This window comes from Ursus maritimus, unplaced genomic scaffold (genome assembly GCF_017311325.1).
Source record: "Ursus maritimus isolate PB19 unplaced genomic scaffold, ASM1731132v1 scaffold_15, whole genome shotgun sequence".
Classification (NCBI taxonomy): domain Eukaryota; kingdom Metazoa; phylum Chordata; class Mammalia; order Carnivora; family Ursidae; genus Ursus; species Ursus maritimus.
In genome coordinates this window covers 43,458,817-43,464,275 of record NW_024423897.1, presented here as the reverse complement: position 1 = coordinate 43,464,275, position 5,459 = coordinate 43,458,817, and the positions used below count along the sequence as shown (strand labels likewise).

The window sequence follows — 5,459 nt, the reverse complement described above, 5'->3', positions numbered from 1 at the left end:
TTTGCATTAATGAGGACTTTATTAAGATTCTTTTTCCAAAATTGATACTTGTTTTAAATTATTTTCAACATAAGTAATTATATTTCATTAGACTTTTATTATTAAAAAAACACGTTTAGGAAAGTTTATCTAGTCATATGAAGGAAGGAGTATGTCTTAGTTTATTAAATTAAACTTTAAAATGAGATTAGCAATATATCACTCCATATAGAAAATTAGACTCTTTGGGGCATTTATTCAAGAGTATATCATGTGTTATTATGCTGTATATTCTGATCTAGAACATATTTAATAAAAAGGTTGATATTCATCTACTCAATTATGTTCTTAAAATATTTATATCAACTTTTTCTTAAAAACATAAAAATTAATTATGATTTTTTATTGCCTCTGCCCCTGATTCTCAGGAGGTTGGATTTATTTTACATTTGTTAAAGTTTTATTTTTGATAACATAATTTTATGGAAAAGAAAGTTAAATATGTAAGCTTATATATTGGAAAAATTTTTATGGAGTGTTTTGTGTTTATTTGGATGTTTTGATTATTTTCCTTAGAGGGGAAAAAAGAACTCCAAACGAAATACTTTTCAGAGTATATCTATGGTTTACTTTTTATTTTTATTTTTATTTCAGTGTATAGCTGACACATATTACATAAGTTTCATGTGTACAACATGGCATTTCAACTTTATGCTATGCTCACCACAAGTATGGTCACCATCTGTCACCACACAACACTATTCCAATATCATTGACTAATACCCTGCACTGTGCCCTTTGTTCTTGTGATTTTTTCATTCCATAATTGGAAAACTATATTTCCCACTTCTCTTCACCCATTTTGCCTATCTCCATTCCCCCCATCCCCTTCCCTTTGGTAACCATCAGTTTGTTCTGTGTATTTGTAGGTCTGATTCTGCTTTTTCCTTGCTTGTTTATTCATTTGTTTCTTTAGATTCTATATATGAGTGAAATCAGATGGTATTTGTCTTTCTCAGTCTGACTTATTTCACTTAGTGTGTGGTTTTTCACCATCCATGTGGTTGCAAATGGCATATCTCATTATTTTTTATGGGTGCATAAATTATATATTATATATATTACATATATCTAATCTTCCTTATCCATTCATCAGTCAATGGACATTTAGGTAATTTCCATATCTTGGCTATTGTAAATACTGCTGCAATAAACATAGCAATAAATATATCTTTTCAAATTAGTATTTTCATTTCCTTTGGGTAAATACCCAATAGTGGAATTACTGGATCATGTGGTATTTCTAGTTTTTTTTTATAGAGGAATCTCCATGCTATTTTCCACAGTGGCTACACTAATATGCATTTCCACCAACAGTGTTCCTTTTTCTCCACATTCTTGACAACACTTATTATTTGTTATTTCTTATCTTTTTTATTTTAGCCATTATGACAGGTATGAGTTGATATTTCATTGTGGTTTTAATCTGCATTTCCTTGATGATTAGTGATGTTGAACATCTTTTCATGTGTCTGTTGGCCATCTACATGTCTTTTTGGAAAAATTAAAAATGTATGTTCAAGTCCTCTGCCCTCTTAAAATTTTCTATTTATTTTTAAGTTTTTTTTTAGAATTATGCAGATTCTTTATTAGTCAATAACATAGTTCTGATTAGAACAGGTTACTATTTAACCAATATTCCTTCATTTTTCATTGACTATTTTTTTTCAAGAGATTTACGGTGGTTTCTGATGTGGTATCTGGTATTACATAACAACACATTATACTGGGGGCTTACTACTCAGCTTTGAAAGAGCAAAGAGGTTTTTTTTATCTTGCATATCATCTTCAATCCATCAGGAGTAGCTTCCTGCGGCTCTGCAATGAGAAAGAGCCTGAGCCCATATCCAGGAAGGCTTAGTGGAGAAAGAAGGCTGCAGCTGATAGCCACATCTGCCACAGGGGCAGGAAGGAACATGTATGGTAGGGTGACCCAGGACTAGTCTAAAATAAGCCTGAAGTGAATCACTACTATTTTATGCTCTAGATCATATTTAAGTAAAATCAAGGAGTAACAACATAGGAGACGTTAATCTTTAAGATGTTCTTTCAAAATGGGGCACCTGGGTGGCTTAGTCAGTTAAGCATCTGCCTTCAGCTTGGGTCATGATCTCCAGGTCGTGGGATCAAGCCGCACATCAAGCCCCTCATCAAGCACCGCATCAGGTTCCCTGCACGGTGGGGAGTCTGCTTCTCCCTCTCCCTCTGCCCTTTCACCCCCCACCACTCCACTCCTGCCTACTCGCGCTATCTCAAGTGAATAAATAAAAATCTTAAAAAAAAAAAAAGTTCTTTCAAACTATGTCAGATTAAAACTTTAAACCAAAGCATTTTTTAAATTAAATCATTCAATGATTTTTTTTCACTCATAGGTTATATGCATACACATTAAAAATAAAAGACTACTATTTAATTTAAGCTATGTTACCATTGTATAGATCCTATTTAAGCATGGGAAAATTACAGTAATAATGATCCATATGTTACTGGAACAGGAGCTTTATAATTCCAAATGTAATAGTCAGAAGAAATTTGTTTCCGCTATGTACTTATTTTTGGTTTTCCTGATGCAAAAACTTGAACTAAATGCTGATCCACATAACAACCAGTGAATGTATAATCTAAGATTCTAAAATGAAGCTTTAAATATGCTGTACCTCCAATGAAAATCTGGTCAAATAGCTGCTTCTCGTGACTCTTGGCTCCAAAAGTTACAGTTCCAGAAAGACCAATTTCCATTGATTTGGGGAACTTCTGTCCAATAATCGAGATCAATAAGCTTTTCCTCGAAATACTTCAAGCTGGCCAAAACTAACTTTGCATTCCACATGTGTAATTGGACCTCTATTATAAAAAGGTATATGAGCTTCACAGAATTCAAAATTATTTTTCACACTTTCATGAAGTTTTAAATTAACTGTTATTTTTACTTATACTTCTTCCTCTTTCATTTGGTAAAGACCCACAATTGGAGGGATAGAGACCTGGAAAGTATAGTAGCATAAGTTGAATGACTCTTAAGGAAGAGTGAACAGAAATTTGTAAGGTACACTAACAGCAGAATCATCCATTGCACCAGTGCTACTGTAAGTCAGAATGGCAGGGTCAAGAGAAGTCACACAAGGATGAACTAGAATATTCTGAAGTGGAGATCCATTGGTGGGAAGACTCAAGCTGATGGTAATGTTTGGCATGATTCCTTCTAAGTCACACTTGCAAGTGATAGCTCCAAGGACTTGCCTTGTCTCTGCTATATCCTATTTATCATATTGCATGGATTTTACCTTTTCAGTGATAGAAATAGAAACTTGCGGTTTTCCTTTGTATGTTCTAACTTTCCAGGCTGGCTGTTTTTACGGATGCATCACGGAAGCAAGATTAATACTATCCAATGAATTCTGTAAATTGATATCTAACAAAATTCCAATGGACAAGTTTGTAGAAGTAAATCAGGCAGATGGCTCCATTTTGTATTTAGCTCAGTGTCAATTTTTGGCCCAAGTTAAAAAAAAAAAAAATCCTGTACCTCCAAAAGAAAAAAGCCTTGTGAAATTCCATTAATGTTAATTAATGGTGAATGAGGGGATAAAGCTTATTTATTTTTTTTATTTTATTTTCCCTATGGATTTTCTTTAATTATATTATGTTAGTCACCATACAGTACATCCCTGGTTTTTTATGTAAAGTTCGATGATTCATTAGTTGCGTATAACACCCAGTGCACCATGCAATATGTGCCCTCCTTACTACCCATCACCAGTCTATCCCATTCCCCCACCCCTCTCCCCTCTGAAGCCCTCAGTTTATTTCTCAGAGTCCATGGTCTCTCATGCTTCATTCCCCCTTCTAATTACCCCCTCTTCTTTATCCCTTTCTTCCCCTACTGATCTTCCTAGTTCTTACGTTCCATAGATGAGAGAAATCATATAATTGTCTTTCTCTGCTTGACTTATTTCACTTAGCATTATCTCCTCCAGTGCCATCCATGTTGCAGCAAATGTTGAGAACTCGTTCTTTCTGATAGCTGAGTAATATTCCATTGTATATATGGACCACAACTTCTTAATCCAGTCATCTGTTGAAGGGTATCTCGGCTCCTTCCACAATTTAGCTATCGTGGACAATGTTGCTATGAACATTGGGGTGCATATGGCCCTTCTCTTCACTACGTCTGTATCTTTGGGGTAAATACCCGGTAGTGCAATGGCTTGGTCATAGGGTAGCACAATTTTTAACTATTTAAGGGACCTCCACACTGTTTTCCAGAGTGGCTGTACCAACTTGCATTCCCACCAACAATGTAGGAGGGATCCCCTTTCTCCACATCCTCTCCAACAATTGTTGTTTCTTGCCTTGTCTATTTTTGCCATTCTAACTGGCATAAGGTGGTATCTTAGTGTGGTTTTGATTTGAATTTCCCTGATGGCTAATGATTTTGAACATTTTTTCATGTGTCTGTTAGCCGTTTGTATGTCCTCATTGGAAAAGTGTCTGTTCATATCTTCTGCCCATTTTATGATTTGTTTATTTGTTTCTCGCGTATTGAGTTTGAGAAGTTCTTTGTAGATCTTGGATACCAGTCTTTTGTCTGTAGCATCATTTGCAAATATATTCTCCCATTCCGTGGGCTGCTTTTTAGTTTTTTTGACTGTTTCCTTGGCTGTGCAGAAGCTTTTTATCTTGATGAGGTGCCAAAGGTTCATTTTATCTTTTGTTTCTCTTGCCTTTGGAGATGTGTCATGAAAAAGGCTGCTTTGGCGGATGTCCTAGAGGTTGCTGCCTATGTTCACCTCTAGGATTTTGATGGATTCCTGTCTCACATCGAGGTCTTTCATCCATTTGGAGTTTATTTTTGTGTATGGTGTGAGAGAGTGGTCAAGTTTCATTCTTTTGCATGTAGCTGTCCAATTTTCCCAGCACCGTTTATTGAAGAGACTGTCTTTTATGCACCGGATGTTTTTTCCTGCTTTATCAAAGGTTAATTGCCCAAAGAGCCGAGGAATTTATGGGACTTCATCAAGATTAAAAGTTTCTGCACAGCCAAGGAAACAGTCAGAAAAACTAAGAGGCAGCCCACGGAATGGGAGAATATATTTGCAAATGACACTACAGATAAAGGACTGGTATCCAAGATCTACAAAGAACTTCTCAAACTCAATACACGAGAAACAAATAAACAAATCAAAAAATGGGCAGAAGATATGAACAGACACTTTTCCAATGAAGACATACAAATGGCTAACAGACACATGAAAAAATGTTCAAAATCATTAGCCATCAAGAAAATTCAAATCAAAACCACACTGAGATACCACCTTACGCCAGTTAGAATGGCAAAAATAGACAAGGCAAGAAACAACAATTGTTGGAGAGGATGTGGAGAAAGGGGATCCCTCCTACATTGTTGGTGGGAATGAAAG

At 35.5% G+C, this 5,459-nt stretch overlaps 1 pseudogene; it reads right to left on the bottom strand.

Moving 5' to 3' along the window:
* Positions 1-2,499: 2,499 nt before the first annotated feature.
* The window catches only part of LOC103664870, a 27,298-nt pseudogene continuing 24,338 nt past the window's right edge, over positions 2,500-5,459 (bottom strand).